The sequence below is a fragment of the Oncorhynchus mykiss genome, chromosome 15 (assembly GCF_013265735.2).
Source record: "Oncorhynchus mykiss isolate Arlee chromosome 15, USDA_OmykA_1.1, whole genome shotgun sequence".
Taxonomy (NCBI): Eukaryota; Metazoa; Chordata; class Actinopteri; order Salmoniformes; family Salmonidae; genus Oncorhynchus; species Oncorhynchus mykiss.
In genome coordinates this window covers 24,230,245-24,251,209 of record NC_048579.1, presented here as the reverse complement: position 1 = coordinate 24,251,209, position 20,965 = coordinate 24,230,245, and positions in this window count along the sequence as shown.

Genomic DNA, 20,965 nt, shown 5'->3' with positions numbered 1-20,965 from the left:
GATGAGGAAGAGTTTATTTTCTAATTGTTTTCTCATTTGCAAGGTACATTGGAAGTGCCAGACGTGGTTACATTCCATTGTAAGCTACATTCTAGTCTCACTCATGTTTAAAAGAACACTTCCGACTTATCTCAACTCAGTCCACTGCCTTAACATTTGCATACTTCAAGCAGTGGTTTTGGTCAAATGTTGGTTGACTCACTTCTACTTGTATTAGAAAACAATGACAAAGTCTCCAAATCCAACACATCCCATAACTGTAGTATCTGAATTTAAACACATTTCCAAAGAATCTGAAGGATGAAAAGAGTCGTGCCTCATAGCAGTGAAGGAGAAAGACAATGTCAATCGACTAACACCAAGCAGCTCTAAGAGTAGCGCCACAGTAATGCTCTTCAAAGCAGCCATGTTTATGCTCAACAGCAAAAGCACTTTTCATTTAATGTCACTTTCAATTCTCTCTCTGGTGTGTAGTGGGTGCAAGATGATATCAACTCAGCAAAAAAAGAAACGTCCTCTCACTTCAACTGCGTTTATTTTCAGCAAACGTAACATGTGTAAATATTTGCATGAACAGAACAAGATTCAACAACTGAGACAAACTGATCAGGGGGGGGGGGGGTAAAAATCAAAAGTAACAGTCTGTATCTGGTGTGGCCACCAGCTGCATTAAGTACTGCAGGGCATCTCCTCCTCGTGGACTGCACCAGATTTGTCAGTTCTTGCTGTGAGATGTTACCCCACTCTTCCACCAAGGCACCTGCAAGTTCCCGGACATTTCTGGGGGGAATGGCCCTAGCCCTCACCCTCTGATCCAACAGGTCCCAGACGTGCTCAGTGGGATTGAGATCCGGGCTCTTCGCTGGCCATGGCAGAACACTGACATTCCTGCCTTGCTGGAAATCACTCACAGAACGAGCAGTATGGCTGGTGGCATTGTCATGCTGGAGGGTCATGTCAGGATGAGCCTGCAGGAAGAGTACCACACAAGGGAGGAGGATGTCTTCCCTGTAACGCACAGCGTTGAGATTGCCTGCAATAACAACAAGCTCAGTCCGATGATGCTGTGACACACCACCCCAGACCATGACGGACCCTCCACCTCCAAAACGATCCCGCTCCAGAGTACAGGCCTCGGTGTAACGCTCATTCCTTTGACGTCAGTGAAGAGCACTTTTTCCCAGTCCTGTCTGGTCCAGCGACGGTGGGTTCGTGCCCATAGGCGACGTTGTTGCCGGTGATGTCTGGTGAGGACTTGGCTTACAACAGGCCTACAAGCCCTCAGTCCAGCCTCTCTCAGCCTATAGCGGACAGTCTGAGCACTGATGGAGGGATTGTGCATTTCCAGTTGTTGTTGTTTCCATCCTGTACCGGTCCCGCAGGTGTGATGTTTGGAAGTACCAATCCCGTGCAGCTGTTGTTACACGTGGTCTACCACTGTGAGGACGATCAGCTGTCCATCCTGTCTCCCTGTAGCGCTGTGTTAGGCGTCTCACAGTACGGACATTGCAACTTATTGCCCTGGCCACATCTGCAGTCCTTATGCCTCCTTGCAGCATGCCTAAGGCACATTCACCCAGATGAGCAGGGACCCTAGGCATCTTTCTTTTGGTGTTTTTCAGAGTCAGTAGAAAGGCCTCTTTAGTGTCCTAAGTTGTCATAACTGTGACCTTAATTGCCTACTGTCTGTAAGCTGTTAGTGTCTTAACAACCGTTCCACAGGTGCATGTTCATTAATTGTTTATGTTTCATTGAACAAGCATGGGAAACAGTGTTTAAACCCTTTACAATGAAGATCTGTGAAATTATTTGGATTTTTACGAATTATCTTTGAAAGACAGGGTCCTGAAAAAGGTACGTTTCTTTTTTTGCTGAGTTTAGGTGTGTGTGACCGAAACACATGACGGGGAGTAATTCAGGCCAAGTTGTATAGTCAGCCATGTTGTTTGTACCTCTCAGTAAATTGATATACACTGAATATACCAAACATTAGGAACACCTTCTTAATATGGAGTTTTAACCTGTCTCCTCCCCTTCATCTACACAGATTGAAGTGGATTTATCAAGGGATCATAGCGTTCACCTGGTCAGTCTATGTCATTGAAAGATCAGGTATTCGTAATGTCTTGTACACTCAGTGTAATTCTGTGGCAGTGTCACCTTCTTGGGATAGACATCAGACCTTTTAGAGCAGTCTTCATTGGAGAGAACCTGTATTTGAAGTGGAGTGAAGAGATTGGGTCAATATACTGCTTAGTCATGGGGCCAATGAGCGATTAATTACATGTAGAAACTGATAGAATTTTGTTTTGAGTATAGGCACTTCACCAGGCTTGCAGCTATACTTGACATCACTTGCACAAAAGCATAGGGAAGAGAGGTGCCTCCCTTATCATTGTGGTTGAGGCATCTACTGTGTATTAATTCTCAAGCAATTACGTATTTATCTGGCCAATAAACAAAGTTAACAAGCATCGTTTTGGTCAACTCAATAGTCTACAAAATTAGATGATCATATGCAAGTGTCAAAAAAATGTATAACTTGCAAAAACATTGTTAAAAGTTATGGACAATTGCATAGGTCAGCAGAGGGCAAGCACTGCTTCACTATAAGCAGGGGTTTTGTAGCATTGTCATTAGAACACAAGTTAGAAAAGCACAATTTCCTCAACATGGTTTGTCAGTGTACAATCCCTTTTAATCATAGGTTGTAAATAGAATTTTTAGATACCATAACTGTAGTACATATCTATGTGTATGCATTTGTGTATACAAAAGGCATATAATCAGAGACTATTTGTGAGGTAAAAAAGATTCATATTTTCTCTATTGAAAGAACAGTATTTTCATCCCTGTTAGTTGATATTGCTTCTTCCTGTGTTTTTATGTCAAAATACTTGACTTGATTAGTGTATGATAGCTACTTCAAAGATAAATGTGTTCAGGGACTGGCTTTCAAAGGAAATTTTCCGAATTCATCTTGGAAACCATTTCAGATTACGACTATGGTACAGTGTAGATTTCAAATGAGTACGCAAAGCCATTTCAAAACTCAAGCCCTGTGGTTTTTGTGTACAAGTGATACAGTACTTGACAGTATGTGCCAATGTGTACTTTTGTGTGTTTGTAACTGTGTTGCCTTAGTATCAATCGCCAGTATTGTCTAGTTCTCCTCAAAGGGAAGATTGTGCACTTTAGACTAAACGCATAAGATGACTTAATAATGTGCAATGTCCAATGGTTGTTCATAGTTCGATGTTAAAAGACATACACAAAAAATGGAAACTGTCAATAGTCTGAATGTGTGGCGACTTAAGGGTCTGTTGGAAGTACCGGGTTTGATTGGAAAATGCTTGCTTTTATTGTTCCGTTGTTTTGTAGTTGGAGTGATCTTTAGATATTATGAAGTCCATCAACTGTCTTCAACAATGGAAGTTTAAATATTTAAAAAATAATACAAAAAAATGCTGCATCCTTAAATCTATTTTCTGAAGTGATTCTATCTTTCCATGCCTTATTTAAATTGTCAAGCACACTGTGACACAAGCAACATTGGGTATTGAATCATAGAAACAAAAATAGGAATCTCACTGTGGTAGTCGGAAAGTCAGCCATTTTGTTTCTCTTGCTGCTGCTACTAGATTTACTTCCTTTGCATGTGCATGAAACGCCTTGCCTTTCCAGCTTGTGAAATACAATCTACGGTATGTGTAGTCCGGTTTCCACTAGTTACCATAGCCACAAGTCAAAATTGGCTTTTTCGTAAAAATGTATTTAAGGATAGGGTTAGGCAGTGTGTTTAAAGTTAGGGTTAAGGTTTAAAACCACATTTTATGAAGATACATTTAAGAAATAGGCAGGGTTTATGTATTTTGGGCTGTGGTAACTAGTGACAACCATGTAGTCCCTCTTAATAGCTTTAGCGTCAAATTAATAGCTTAGCTTATACTATAGTGTGCACTGTCGCTAGCCTTTAACAGCTGCTTTATGTATCGTTGACGTCCTGTACAAAGTTAGCTTCTCGGTCAGCAAGCATGCTAATCTTGCCTTGCAACTGTCCTCTCTGTGCTAATCTAACTTTCTCTATACTGTATCTCTTTCGCTTTAAGTCTGTCGCTATGAACGTAGAATAATATATCTTTATGTGTAGATCCCAAGCATGCCTTTCTAAAAGCTCTTCTATACATATATATATACATAAACCTCTCTATCTCTCTCTATCGCTCTCTAGCTTTGCCCTAGTAGCAATCAAATCTCACTACGAATAATGTATTGCTTTCATCTGAAGTTTCTTGGCTACCCACAATATTCGCAGTCTGTTTGAGAATGTTTTTGGTTTATGCTGGCTTGTGTCATGGTGATGGACTTGATAAACAGCATTACATAAGTAGTTTAATTTAACCGTCTCAGTGGAATCTGAATAAAAGCGGTCCCTTTTCTGAGGTCCCTAATTGCCTCAACTGGTGTCTGGAAACAATAGATCCTGTACAGTCAAGATTCCCAACCTGGTTTCTGGGATGAGTCTAAAATATATTATCTTTGCCCTGTAACAAAGTATGTTTGAAATGACAATCTGAGAATTGACTGTGTTTACAGAAATAAACACACAAACATGCATTCATGTGATACAAAAATAATGTATTATATAAACTTATCCTGTAAACTTGGTTACTGGTTTTGAATGAATAGGAACCCTTATGTACAGTCGCATGTATACAAGCCTCTCTCAAACATCCAGTTATCTTGAAATGTGTGTCACTCTCTTGGGGAAATACAAATAAATATTATTCTTGCCAAAAGTAAAAGACATCCTCAGTTTTGTCTTTTATCCTGCCTCAACACAATTTCCAGGCCTCTGGAAATGTCAGAAAATGTCCAAACATGAAAGAGCAATATTGCATAGTTGGGTGATTCTGCAACTACGGGAACTTATGTCCTCAGAGTCAACTTTGGGGATTTTTAAAATATTTTTTATGATTTTATTCTTTATATGTTAAGTTCACACAACAATCACCCCATATTTCTTTATCACCTCTCTATCATGTATTTTAGCTACTTTTCAGATGCATTTTATACCTTAATTTCACTCTTTCGCCCTTGTCCCTGACCCAGACGTTTGAGCTACTACAATGAGAAAACATCAATAACTACACATTATGAAATGTTACCTTTTAGAGAAAGAGTCAATTAAATCAAATCTATATCAATATTTACTGTGAGTATGCCCTTTATGTTATTTACACAAAACATACCTTTCCTTTGGTAGTGGTGTCATTGCCACCACTGAGGGCAAATTCAAGTTTTGTAAAGAGAATGTTAACTTAGTTACCATGGAAACTTATTGTGACACTGAAGCACATGGCTGCAGCAGACAGTTGTTCCAGAAGTGATGTACAGAAGTTGAAGAAAAATCTAGGTAAATATTGCTTGTGCATAGAATATTGTTATTGTCAGTCATTACCAAACAGGCTATAATTTATTTTATAATTTATAATTTATTTAACCTTTCTGATCTCCCCATCCCGGATCCGGGATCGTGAATACAGACTCAAGCTCATTACCATAACGCAACGTTAACTATTCATGAAAATCGCAAATGAAATGAAATAAATATGCTAGCTCTCAAGCTTAGCCTTTTGTTAACAACACTGTCATCTCAGATTTTCAAAATATGCTTCTCTACCATTGCAAAACAAGCATTTGTGTAACAGTATTGATGGCTAACGTAGCATTTAGCATTAGCATTCAGCTGGCAACATTTACACAAAAAAACAGAAAAGCATTCAAATAAAATCATTTACCTTTGAAGAACTTCAGATGTTTTCAATGAGGAGACTCTCAGATAGCAAATGTTCAGTTTTTCCTGAAAGATTATTTGTTTAGGACAAATCGCTCCGTTTTCTGCGTCACGTTTAGCTATGAAAAAAACCCTGTATCCAGGATTGTGTAAATCTATCAGCAAGCTCATTAGCATAACACAACGTTAACTATTTATGAAAATCGCAAATGAAATGAAATAAATATGCCATCTCTCAAGCTTAGCCTTTTGTAAACAACACTGTCATCTCAGATTTTCAAAATATGCTTCTCAACCATAGGAAAACAATCATTTGTGTAAAAGTAGCTAGCTAGCGTTAGCATTTCGCGTTAGCATTTAGCGTTAGCATTAGCGTTAGCATCCAGCACGCAACATTAAAAAAAACATAAAAGCCTTCAAATAAAATAATTTACCTTTGAAGAACTTCTGATGTTTTCAATGAGGATACTCTCAGTTAGATAGCAGATGCTCAGTTTTTCCAAAAAGATTCCTTGTGTATTAGAAATAGCTCCGTTTTATACATCACATTTGGCTACCAAAAAAAATCCGAAAATTCAGTCCTCAAAACGCGAACTTTTTTCCAAATTAACTCCATAATATCGACTGAAAACATGGCAAACGTTGTTTAGAATCAATCATCAAGGTGTTTTTCACATATCTCTTCATTGATACATCGTTCTTGGACACATGCTTTCTCCCCTGAATCAAATGGTAAAGTAGAAGCAGCTGGCAATTGCGCACCGAATTCGACGCAGGACACCAGGCGGACACTTGGAAAATGTAGTCTCTTATGGTCAATCTTCCAATGATATGCCTACAAATACGTCACAATGCTGCTAAGACCTTGGGCGAACGACAGAAAGTGTAGGCTCATTCGTTGCGCAATCACAGCCATATAAGGAGAGAATGGAAAACAGAGCTTCAGAAATTCTGCTAATTCCTGGGTGATGCATCATCTTGGTTTCGCCTGTAGAATGAGTTCTGGGGCACTTACAGACAAAATCTTTGCAGATTCTGAAACTTCAGAGTGTTTTCTTTCCAAAACTGAATATGCATAGTCGAGCATCTTTTCGTGACAAAATATCGCGCTTAAAACGGGAACGTTTTTTATCCAAAAATGAAATAGCGCCCCTAGAGCTCTAACAGGTTAACAAACAAGAAATAAGATGAAAAAATGGAAAACTTAAGCGTGCATAACTATTCACCCAATTCTGACCAGTTTCCCAGTCCCTGCTGATGAAAAACATCTCCACAGCATGGTGCTGCCACCACCATGCTTCACTGTGGGGATGGTATTCTCGGGGTGATGAGACATACCATTTTCCTTGATGGCCAAAAAGCTCAATTTTAGTCTCATCTGACCAGAGTACCTTCTTCCATATGTTTGGGGAGTCTCCCAGAGGCCCTTTGGTGAACACCAAAAGCTGTTTTTTTCTTTAAGCAATGGCTTTTTTCTGGCCACTCTTCCATAAAGCCCAGCTCTGTGAAGGGTATGGCTTGAAGTGGTCCTATGGACAGATAATCCAATCTCCGCTGTGGATCTTTGCAGCTCCTTCAGGATTATCTTTGGTCTCTTTGTTGACTATCTGATTAATGCTCTCCTTGCCTGGTCCGTGGGTTTTGGTGGGCGGCCGTCACTTGGCAGGTTTGTTGTGGTGCCATATTCTTTTAAATGGGATGTTCAAAGTTTCAGATATTTTTTATAACCCAACCCTGATCTGTACTTCTCCAAAACGCTGTCCCTGACCTGTTTGGAGAGCTCCTTGGTCTTCATGGTGCCGCTTGATTGGTGGTGCCCCTTGCTTAGTGGTGTTGCAGACTTTGGGGCCTTTCAGAAAAAGGTGTATAGTGAGACCATGTGAAAGATCATGTGACACTTAGATTGCACACAGATGGAATTGATTTAACTAATTGTGTGACTTCTGAAGGTAATTGGTGGCACCAGATCTTATTTAGGAGCTTCATAGCAAAGGGGGTGAATACATACAGTGGGGCAGAAAAGTATTTAGTCAGCCACCAATTGTGCAAGTTCTCCCACTTAAAAAGATGAGAGAGGCCTGTAATTTTCATCATAGGTACACTTCAACTATGACAGACAAAATTATTTAAAAAATCCAGAAAATCACATTGTAGGATTTTTAATTAATTTATTAGCAAAATATGGTGGAAAATAAGTATTTGGTCACCTACAAACAAGCAAGATGTCTGGCTCTCACAGACCTGTAACTTCTTCTTTAAGAGGCTCCCCTGTCCTCCCCTCGTTACCTGTATTAATGGCTCCTGTTTGAACTTGTTATCAGTATAAAAGACACCTGTCCACAACCTCAAACAGTCACACTCCAAACTCCACTATGGCCAAGACCAAAGAGCTGTCAAAGGACACCAGAAACAAAATTGTAGACCTGCACCAGGCTGGGAAGACTGAATCTGCAATAGGTAAGCAGCTTGGTTTGAAGAAATCAACTGTGGGAGCAATTATTAAGAAATGGAAGACATACAAGACCACTGATAATCTCCCTCGTGGGGTCAAAATGATCACAAGAACGGTGAGCAAAAATCCCAGAACCACACAGGGGGACCTAGTGAATGACCTGCAGAGAGCTGGGACCAAAGTAACAAAGCCTACCATCAGTAACACACTACGCCGCCAGGGACTCAAATCCTGCAGTGCCAGACGTGTCCCCCTGCTTAAGCCAGTACATGTCCAGACCCGTCTGAAGTTTGCTAGAGAGCATTTGGATGATCCAGAAGAAGATTGGGAGAATGTCAGATGGTCAGATGAAACCAAAATATAACTTTTTGGTAAAAACTCAACTCGTCGTGTTTGGAGGACAAAGAATGCTGACTTGCAGCCAAAGAACACCATACCTACTGTGAAGCATGGGGGTGGAAACATCATGCTTTGGGGCTGTTTTTCTGCAAAGGAACCAGGACGACTGATCCGTGTAAAGGAAAGAATGAATGGGGCCATGTATCGTGAGATTTTGAGTGAAAACCTCCTTCCATCAGCAAGGGCATTGAAGATGAAACGTGGCTGGGTCTTTCAGCATGACAATGATCCCAAACACACCGCCCGGGCAACGAAGGAGTGGCTTCGTAAGAAGCATTTCAAGGTCCTGGAGTGGCCTAGCCAGTCTCCAGATCTCAACCCCATAGAAAATCTTTGGAGGGAGTTGAAAGTCTGTGTTGCCCAGCAACAGCCCCAAAACATCACAGATCTGCATGGAGGAATGGGCCAAAATACCAGCAACAGTGTGTGAAAACCTTGTGAAGACTTACAGAAAACGTTTGACCTCTGTCATTGCCAACAAAGGGTATATAACAAAGTATTGAGATAAACAAGTATTTGCTCAATAACAAAAGTTTTCCACCATAATTTTCAAATAAATTCATTAAAAATCCTACAATGTGATTTTCTGGATTTTTTTTCTTCTCGTTTTGTCTGTCATAGTTGAAGTGTATCTATGATGAAAATTACAGGCCTCGCTCATCTTTTTAAGTGGGAGAACTTGCACAATTGGTGGCTGACTAAATACTTTTTTGCCCCACTGAATGCACGCACAACTTTTCCGTAAAAAAAAAAAAAAAAAAATGTAAACAAGTAATTTTTTACATTTCACTTAACCAATTTGGACTATTTTGTGTATGTCCTTACATGAAATCCAAAATCAAAATCAATTTAAATTACAGGTTGTAATGCAACAAAATAGGAAATACTCCAAGGGGGATGATTACTTTCGCAAGGCACTGTATTTAGTGTAAACTATATGCTAGCTGTAATACTAGCATATACTAATAATACTATTTGTTTTTCCTTTAACTCCAACCCCTTTCGACGTGTGGAACGGATGTGGGTGGGGCTAGGTCTACATAAGGGTGAAACATTTTTTTTTATCACATAAGCTCTGACGAAGGCCGTGAGGCCGATACGTAAGCTTATTAAATATCAGTGATACTATCAAGAGCAGTGTGCGGTTTCTGTAATACTAGCCAAAGCATGCTAAGAAGTCTGTAATTTTTCTCCAGAAATAGTAGAATCGTCATTTCCATCACAAACTTAACTGTGGTGGAAATAACAGAACGTGGTGGAAATAACAGAACGTGGTGGAAATAAAAAAAATCCATTGTTGTGACTTTTTTTAAAACTTTAGACTTATTTAATCATGTTTTAATCTTTAAATGCTCCAAGATGTGCACAATTGGAAGACTTAAGTAGTATTTTATTTGTTTTTAGAAGATGCCACATAAAACAGCACAGATGTCACAGACATAGAAACAAAATAAATTATCCTACACGATACAAAGAACATCTGCAAAAAGACAGAGAGAGATACTGGAAGAAAAAAAGAGAAGATAGATTTCACTATCTCTGAGCTTACAAAGCGAGAACAAAGAAGCAAGAGATGGCAATGGAAATGCAACCAACGTAATAGAAGACAGACTTTAAAGAGAACAGTTGCAATTGAGACCTACCTATCAGGCAACACAACACCTTAGTCACCAGTTGACTTGCCGGCAGAACATGAGGCCATCATACCTGCCCCTGATGCACGCCCTGATACCCCTTCCCTTTATTTCTAGACAAATCAAAGATAATTATAATACTGTTAAAATGGTTTTTCAATACATTTTCATTTCTGAAAGCTTGCAGGGCCAAAGTGCTCGAAGTTGCAGAATCACCCAGTTACATTTGAGCAATTGGGTGTGTCAAACAAAGCACTATTACAGAAGCCTTTAGGATTGGTATAGTCGGCACTCACAAGGCTTCCTGACACAGTGCTTCCAATCACAGAAATAATGGGATATGACTACTGCTTCTCTATCATACTGAAATATGGTTTAAGGCATGTGTCAAACTCATTCCATGGAGTGCTGAGTGTGTGTTTTCGTTCTTACCTTGTACTTGATTGATTAATTAAAGGTCACTAATTAATAAATTACTCCCCTCACCTGGTTGTCTAGGTCAGTGTTTCCCAACCCTGGTCCCCCAGAACACCCAACAGCCCAACCCTGGTCCTCCAGAACACCCAACAGCACAAACTTGGTCATCCAGTACCCCCAACAGCCCAACCCTGGTCCTCCAGAACACCCAACAGCCCAAACTTGGTCATCCAGTACCCCCAACAGTACACAATTCTGTTGTAGCCCTGGACAAACACACCTGATTCAATTCGTTGAGGGCTTGATGATTAGTTGACAAGTTGAATCAGGTGTGACTATCTAGGGCGACAATGAAAAGGTGTACTGTTGAGGGTACTAGAGGACCAGGGTTGGAAAGCACTGGTCTAGGTCTTAATTGAAAGGAAAAACCAAAAGCCAACAGACACTAGGCCCTCCATGGAATGAGTTTGACAGCCCCAGTTTAAGGGATAAACCAGGCGCATAACCTGCAGAGGACATGGGGGTCATGACCCCCACCCCAATGTTAGAGACAGGCTAATTTGACCCCCTCAATAATATAGCCAACAATGATGAATTTGATGGATTGGAAATTATTTTCCCACCGTAGTTACTGGCTTTCTGTGGCTTTCCACTACACACTATTACTCAATTCCCCATTTTATGATTGCATTCCTCCGCAACAAATTATGCTTTTGGTTCGGCCAGGTCGGTTTGTGAAGGGAAAAAGGTTGCGCAAGACTTGTAAGGAGAATGGAGCAATAGCTCCTGTCTTTCTATCTTCTCCTTGACAAACCCTTAATTATGTGAGCTAACTTGAAACAAATAAAGAAGTACAGTTTTATTTAACGTGGTAAATTTATAACAAATAAGAATTATATAGAAAAGGATATTTTTCAAATGGTTAAAGTTTCTATTGCAAAGTGATGAGATGAACATCTAGCATGTGAGCAGTATTTCTCAAAACCAGCGATAATTTTTAACTCAATTTTAGCTCAATTTTGTGAGTTCAAAGACAACTTTGCTAGTATTATTAACTTTGAAACAACTGTTTTTTAGTAGGCGACAGAATTAGGCATTAGGCTAAAGAAAGCCTGTCTCTCAGACTCTGACAAGCAGCAGCAACCTACTGCCTTATTTATGTTTAGAGGGCAAATTTGAAGGCCAACATTGTGCGGGGAAAGCACTCATCTTTATGCAACCTAATATTCCCCCTAAGAATACTTCCAGAACCACCTTTATATTTTATTTTAATTGAGAACATCTACAAAAGAAATTTGCCCACCCGAGTCTTCAGTAGCCACGTTTCCATCCACAGTTTTTATGTGAGTAAAGTCATACCATATCAAATGAAATCACAACAGCTATGATGGAAACAGGAAGTTTCTGTACAATTTTATGAAAGCCAACAGATAATTTGTTCGCTAGACAGGGTGGGATCTTTTTGTGTCAGTAAAATTGATTGGCAAGAAATGGTAGTGGAAATGCCTTTATGGACAAATATTGATTTAATAACCATCATATCGATGTAAACTTGGGGAGTCACGCGATGATATGGTGTGTGGTCCTCCCACTATGACTAGACTGCATCTCAGTGCTGGAGGCCTCACTTCAGACACCCTGGTTCGAATCCAGGCTGTATAACAACCAGCCGTGATTGGGAGTCCCATGGGTAGGCGGTTTGGCCGGTGTAGGCCGTCATTCTAAATAAGAATTTGTTCTTAACTGACTTGCCTAGTTAAATAAAGGTTACATTTAAAAAATATGAATAAAAGAGAGACATGAAAGGGGGCCATAACAGAAAAAGTTTAGAAAGCACATTCTTGGAGGGGAAAATGATATTGTAATGGTGTCGCCATCATTTTATTTTCATTCATTTTGGAGTACAAAAGTCACCAGTACAGTTCAGTACAAATAAACATGATGCAATGTTTAATTAAACAGAAACAGCGCTGTTCTGAATGACCAGTTGAAAAACGGGGAGGTGTTGGGTTATGGGCTCAAAATGCTTCACTGCCCTTCAAATATGTCACTCTTTGCTTCAAGCCACACACCCCCCTCCCCTCCATCGCCGAATGGAGCAAACGTAGGTTACCTCAAAGTTTGTTTAACATTTTGGGGAAACGTGTCGTTTCATTACAACCCATTATGCAACGTAGCAAACGTTCAATCGAACTGAATGCACCCCACATCTCAGAACTAACTTTCTCATAGCGTGGTTACTTTTTGAACTCATAGTTAAACCAACCTGTTTAAAGTAATATTTCATTTGGACCCCTAGAAGGGTATTGACCCTGGAACCCACTGACCCGGAACCCCACCCCACAATATGCAATACAAAGTTACGCCCTTGGGATGAACTATGAAACAAATTCATTTCATAGGGCCATTTGTGTCTGAATTGGAAGTTGTGTAATATTCCGTTTATGCTGAATTTGCGTTAAATATGCATTATTGTCGAATGAGATATTAGTGTATGGGGTTCTACAGAGCAAAAATACCATAGTGACTGATTCCTGCTGTAACCCAAGGTACTGTGAATGCAGTCTCCGCCAACGCAGGTAACATTACCTTTACATTTCAATCGCACTATAAAGCAGGGCTTCCACGATAAGGATTGAACCAAGTCCTAAAGCTACATTTCCTAGGGTGCGAACAACATCACTAGCGTATCAGGGAGGACATTGTCCTCAGAAGCACGACGTCAGTGGCTCCATCTAATCTCTAGGTGGCACTGCTTCCTCAAGTTTCCCAAACCTGGAGAGAGCATTATATCAATTCCATTTCCACTCGTAACATGAAAAATAATCTATCTGAAAGCCCTGTGTCACACATGGTTTGTTTGTTTGGTACCGTGCATTCTTTTCATCTTTCGGGTCATTTTGGTGTGTTGTATGCTTACAGTTATTTAGCTGAGGATTTTTTCTATGAAAGCCTCCTTTAAAGTTGGTTGAACATCAGATGAAAGTGAATTTTACTGTAAGCAGATCCTCACTTCCAAAACTCTGGAAACCTTTTACAGATGGGGGCTCCCAAGTGGCTCATCGGTCTAAGGCACTGCATCTCAGTGCTACCACTACAGACCCTGGCTCGATTCCAGGTTGTATGACAACCGGATGTGATTGGGAGTCCCTTGGGCGGCACACAATTGACCCAGCGTCGTCCTGGTAAGGGTTTGGCCGTGGTAGGCCGTCATTGTAAATAAGAATTTGTTCTTAACTGGCTTTCCTAGTTAAATGAAGGTTAAATAAAAATGGTTTACCTCCACTATCCTCTCCTTTTCAGGACGAGAGTTGCTCGCGGAGATAGACGGAACACTGATGCAAGGGAACTGGCGCCATTTGTGTCTCTAACAGATTTCTGGCCCACATTAAGATAGGGTCTTACCATATTTGTTTACTTAATGACAAAAGTCTGTTCCCTAAGTGTTATTTATAATGTATGCTAAACATTTGGAGACCACATTATTAGCTGGCTCAGGCCTGCAGTTCTCTCCAATGAGATGGGTGATATCTTGAATGTGACATGGTGGTAGTAGCCCACTTATTTGACTCGTTCCACACTACAGTAAGTCTCATCAGTTGCCGATGTCTGTTCGGGTGATGTTTGGCTACCCTTCTAGTTTCCACACAGACCTGGGCATTGTTTTCCAGTGGCCTTGATAGCAGAAATTAGGTCAGGAGTTGATTGATTCCCATTCTAGAGCTTCAAAGCCAGTTTCCTGCTCTACATTTACAGCAACATCTCTAGGCCCTGGTCTGACAGTTGTTATGACATGGTTGCACTATCCCAATACAATAAGTCCCATTCAACATTCAACCTCCACATAAAGAATCCTCTCGCCAAAGCACATGTCCTCTCATGTTGTAGATCCCCTTGGCTGGGCCGTTTATCAACAGTGTATCGGTTTAGTGTCAGCCATGACCCTCCACATGTGGCCCACATCTCATGGTCTATAAAGCACTAACACTGTAATCCTCAATGTGATTATTCAAAGAAGAGGAAAGGCCTCCAGTCCAAACACTGGTTCTGCATAAACCAAATATGTAGCCGAAAAGGCAGGTTACAGTTTATCACTTTGGTGCCATTTTCACTAAAGCAATAAAAGCTGTGAATTTTCTAAACTCTTCGTACAAAAACTGCAAACTGGTACCACGTGTAAAGCAGGAAGTCTTACATTCAAAACCTTTTATCGGGCATTCATTTTATTTGGAGACATCTTTCACCACATCCAAAATATAAGATCACTGTGACATAGCATGAGAACATTGATTCAATCACCAAAACACAACATCTTCAATTCAGTTGTTTTAACAACCAGTTAATCCAATAGCAAAACAAAAATGCAAGATACATTTCTCAAAATTGCCCTTTGAATATGTCTCAGTACTGTAAATTACACTATTCACACATTTGGCAATACACTTACACTACCCACCAAAATTAGCCCATGTGTGATCAAAGGTGATCAACATTACAGTAAATGTCCTCATTGTTCATGCACCTGGGGAAAAACCTCTTGACATGGCGAATCCAAGCCTAACATGGGTCTGGTTTGATGTCATTGCATCCATGGCCTGGAGGGGGGCATGTCAATAGGGATGGCAATCATACACCTTCCATCTGTAACACACACGCACGCAAACACCAACTTATATGATGATGTTGTCTAGGTGAGGATGTACCCTGTGCAGGAGGAGACTGAGGAGGAATGTGAGCAGGATTCCTCAGGTCTGTGAGGAGGAATTTTGGGTCTGCTACACAACAGACTGAGGATATACACCTGTGCTTTCATGATCCCCAACATCTAACTAAACACACAGACCACACACACGCTGATAGTGGGGTGGAGATATTATTAACCTGGGCAGGTATGGATCAGATGTAGATCATCAACATATTTCCTGAGATTGCAATCGTCTCTGGCAGCACTATCAATAACAGCAAGAAAGATCAGTGGACCAGTGTTCCCTGGGCCACGCCCCTCTGAGTTCTTTCCAGTCAGAGTGGCAGTCCTAGTAGTGCACCCTTTGCTTTCGGCCAGCCAGAACACTGCAGACCCATGGTAGCATTGCTGGTCTCACGCCCAGTTGGATCAGACACTCTATTACTGTGGTGTGGTCAAAAGGCTTTGGAAAAGTCTGTTGATTAAGCGGGTATTGTGGATAGAGTGTCAGCCTCTTTGTATAGGCAACCAAGCATATGGACCAGGGCATGGGTGGCTGATCTGTTCAGCCTGCTCCAAAATTGTCTAGGCTCAACGTTTGGTGACATGTCCTCTAATCCAGGATGCGCCAAAATTCTCCGCTACTTTAGAGAGCTGTGGAGTTAATGACAGCCGTTTTTCTGTGTCTGATGGGTCGTGTGAGAGTAGAGGTTTCAAGCGAGGAGAATGCTCCTCCCAGATGTGTCAAATCCCATGGTAAGGGGGCTGGGAACACCGGGGGACGAACGCAACCAAGCCGGGCTGCTTCCCAGAGATTTACCACACCTACTCGGCTACAATGATGCTGGTGGCCACGGCGGTCAGAGGAAGGAAAGTCACCCACCTGGGGAAGGCCATTCTTGCAGGCGAATGTAGCAGCTAGCTACTGGTATAGAAATATGATGTAACACTGTAGCTCTAGCAGAGACGATTTCATTGCACAGCAGTTACTGTAGCTAACGTTAGCGGAAAGCTGTAATGCTAGACAGACAGCTCACCCCATGGAACCGCATTATCGCAATCTCATCTCAGTGAGCAAGCTAGTGGAACTAGGTTTAATGACCTCACCCAGTCATTCATTCTTTGACAAGACAAGCTGGTGTTGCTATGGCTAATGCCTAGCTAGATACACAACGTTGTGGAGCAATGATCATGTCTTTCTAGCTAGCTATTTTGACAAGTGAAGTTCGCTATCCTAGATACCTACAACATAGTATACGAGTAGCTATAGCCTGTTTATCACTCCCTCCCTGTTCAGGTTTGGGACGTTCTAGGTGGTGATACAACCATCACCTAGATAACACACGCAGCCCATGGTGTGGCCTGGTGGCAGGCAAAGCGGAGGCCATTATCGTCGCCTGTCCAATGAAAACACTTAAGGTGGGCGAAGCTCCAAGTTAGATATAAAACATGACACATTATAACAACTGGCCAAGAGATATACATAGAACATTAATGTTATTATCACAGCCAAATCACTATTCTGTTTGAAAAACAGCTTCTATCTCAAGGCCATCAGACTGTTAAATAGCCATCACTAGCCCAGAGAGGCTTTCTGCCTATATACATTGCTCGTCCATATATTTCTATATTCTTAATTTCATTCCTTAGATTTGTGTGTATTGGGTATATGTTGTGAAATTGTTAGATATTACTACACTGTTGGAGCTAGAAACACAAGCATTTAGCTACACCCGCAATAACAGCTGCTAAACACATGTGACCAATAAAATGTGACGCGCACACACACACACACACACACACACACACACACACACAGGGACAGAGCGAAGCACTGTGTGCGTTTAGGAATTTGTAGGATTTACCGGTGTGTGTGTGTGATACAGAAGAAGCTTGATAATGCAAGCTAGCCACCTAACGTTAGCAAACCTAATGCATAGCTGGAGCCCTGAACTGGAGGAAATGTATTTGGATAGTAACTAATAGTTACACAATATTTAGCAGGCAAACAGTAGTTGTGAATTTAAAGTGTAACTTTAGTGCTGCTCAACAGTGGATTGTCATGTTTGTTCAGTGTGCTTTTTGTAAAACAATCATACCATGTGACTGGCTCAATTGAATAAAAAAAAATACCCTGATATACCACTGAAGCCTAACGTAGGGGTTGGAGGCCCACCAGTACAGCAGCACGATGGACTGTGCCTTCCAGATCCTCAAGAACGAAGGACCACAGTCGTGAGTATCACTCTCTCTTGCTCTTCCTCCACTCGGTCGCGTGGATGTGGCCATTGTCTAACCCAACCACCCTTTGTGCGTGGCTAGGTTCTATAAGGGTACGGTGCCGAGGCCGGGCAGGATGTGTCTATCGTGTTTGTCATCTATGAAGAGGTGGTCTGACAACTAAAATCAGGGGACAGGTGGAGGACAGAAGAGGGGGGGAGCATGGGGAATGACTAGATTGCTGATGTGTTTGATAGGGATCACTCGAGTGGCACTTTTTTCAGGCAAAATGAGAATTGAGATGATCAGAGTGCACTTGTATCCCAACTACAGCTTGTAAATATTACAAAACCCAATGTGCGCATCTTGTGTCTGCCGAGACCTGTTTTGTAACATGATTCGCTTTGAAATACTGCCAGAGTCGCTTGCATTATATTTATGATAGTTTGACAGCTTGCAGATGAAGTTAGACATGTTTTTGTTCTCAGAAATCAGTCCTGAGCACGCAGCCAGACTTGTCTCGAGACTGTATGCAGTGCACTGACTAGTTCTTCCCTGCACATTTTACTTAAATAAAGAACAGCACCAAACACCTTAGCTAGATGTATAATTGCGTGACTAAGATCTCTTCATCTACAAAAAAATCAAAATGAGTTATTTATTGAATTATCTTAAAGATTAATTCGTATTATTTTGAGGAAGTGGCTAGTTACTCAGAACAGAACCTGACATGGTACGATATGCGAACATAACACACCCACATCAAACCACACTCCCAAGGCAACTCTCATTTGGCATCGGTAATGGCTGCTAGCATTTCTTAAATGAGCAATTTTCCAAACGAGGCCCAATCAGGAAGCGCAATTATCCTTTACGTAACCATACCAAATATAAAACGTTCTAATTTGAGTGTCACAGATATACATTTATGTTATGTCTACGGAGGCCAGGCTGAGCACTTAGAATGTTTATACAACTTCTATACAACATAGTGACCCAGCTGTCTTGGTAATGGCATTTGAAGAGTATGATTGAGCTACTGTGTCTACTCCAGGTCTGTATAAGTCAGCTTGTATCCATGATACTGATTTTTACCATAAACCAACACATGATGCTGTATTCCACACTAGCTAGCTGGCCCTATCGATCTATGGATGGCTGCCGTCTATAGGATATCCCATAGACAATTTTCCTGCAATTCTACAGTTTAACAGGGGGAATCTATATTTATGAATAGAACCATTTTAGATTTTGCCACAATAAAGTATATTGAAACGTGTTTATGACTAGATAACCAATCTACTCCCTTCCCTGAAAATCAGACTCCCAATAAATAAGACGGGTCTGAAACCCCGAGTGGCGCAGCGGCCTAAGGCACTGCATCCCAGTGCTAGAGGTGTAACTACAGACCCTGGTTTGATTCCAGGCTGTATCACAACAGGCCGGGATTGGTAGTCCCATAGGGCGGCGCACAATTGGCCCAGCGTCGTCCGGGTTTGACCGCCATTGTAAATAAGAATTTGTTCTTGCCTAGCAAAATCAAATATTAAAAAAGAAATACCAACCCTGTGACTCAAACATCCCACCCATTTCTCTGATGAGCCCACCCACAGTGATCAATTGACAGGCAGGAATATTCATTTGGCCAGAATAAAGCATGACAATGAGGAAATAAAATAAAACAAAACATTTGGAGGAACAATTTCGTTTTACCCAATAAAAATAATTTTGTACTTGGTAGGTTAAGAAAAGGTTAGTAATAAATAATGCAATCACAATAATGTAGTACAATTTTTGATAAATCTTTTAACAATATTCTATCTCATTATGGCTGTGTTATCAGGTAGGGCACTGAACAAGAACTTCCAACTTGAAAATGCAAACTGGAGGATTTATTTATAATTGATCAAATTAGATTATTTTTTGTGAGGGCAGCTTTATTTATATATACACAGTGGGGCAAAAAAGTATTTAGTCAGCCACCAATTGTGCAAGTTCTCCCACTTAAAAAGATGAGAGGCCTGTAATTTTCATCAACTATGACCGACAAAATGAGAAAAAAAAATCCAGAAAATCACATTATAGGATTTTTAATGAATTGATTTGCAAATTATGGTGGAAAAATAAGTATTTGGTCACCTACAAACAAGCAAGATTTCTGGCTCTCTCAGACCTGTAACTTATTTATTTTTTTCTCATTTTGTCGGTCATAGTTGATGAAAATTACAGGCCTCATCTTTTTAAGTGGGAGAACTTGCACAACTAGTGGCTGACTAAATACTTTTTTGCCCCACTATATATATATATATATATATATAAAAATTGCAGCCATAATCTGCAATAAAAAATGATATATAGCTCTAGTAATATGGGTCACTGAAGGTTTTTAGAAATGTTTGCATTTTTTTTATTTATAAATTGAAATACCATTTACATAAGTATTAGGACCTTTTACTCAGTACTTTATTGAAGCACCTTTGGCAGCGATTACGGAGTCAAGTCTTCTTAGGTATGACGCTACAAGCTTGGCACACCTGTATTTGGGGAGTTTCTCCCATTCCTCTCTGCAGATCCTCTTAAGCTCTGTTAGGTTGGATGTGGAATATTGCTGCACAATATTGGGTACAAGTACAGGCTCGGGCTGGGCCACTCAAGGACCTTCAGAGAATTGTCCTGAAGCCACTCCTGCATTGTCTTGGCTGTGTGCTTAGGGTCATTGTCCTGTTGGAAGGTGAAGCTTCACCCCAGTCAGAGGTCCTGAGCAGGTTTTCATCAAGGATCTCTGCTCTGTTTATCTTCCCTTCGATCCTGACTAGTCTCCCAGTCCCTGCTGCTGACAAAAATCCCCACAGCATGATGCGGCCACCACCATGCCTGATTTGTGGAGTGCTGCAGAGATGCTTGTCCTTCCATCTCCACAGGGGAACTTGAGGTCTGTCACAGTGACCATCAGGTTCTTGGTCACCTCCCTTTTGGTGATTCCAAACATTTTCCATTTAAGAATGGAGGCCAATGTATTCTTGGGGACCTTCCATGCTGCAGACTTTTTTTGGGTAGCCTTCCCCAGATCTGTGCCTGGACACAATCATGTCTCGGTGCTCTACGGACAATTCCTTCGACCTCATGGCTTGTTTTTTTCCTCAGACCTGCACTGTCAACTGTGGGACCTTACAGATAGGTGTGTGCACCTTTATAAATCATGTCCAATAAATTGAGTTTACCACAGGTGTCTCCAAGTTGTAGAAACATCAAGCATGATCTAAATGGTTCTCTGATCCATGTCCCTACTTTTTTTAAAGGTATCTGTGGCCAACAGATGCATATCTGTATTTCCAGTCATGTGTAATCAATAGACTAGGGCC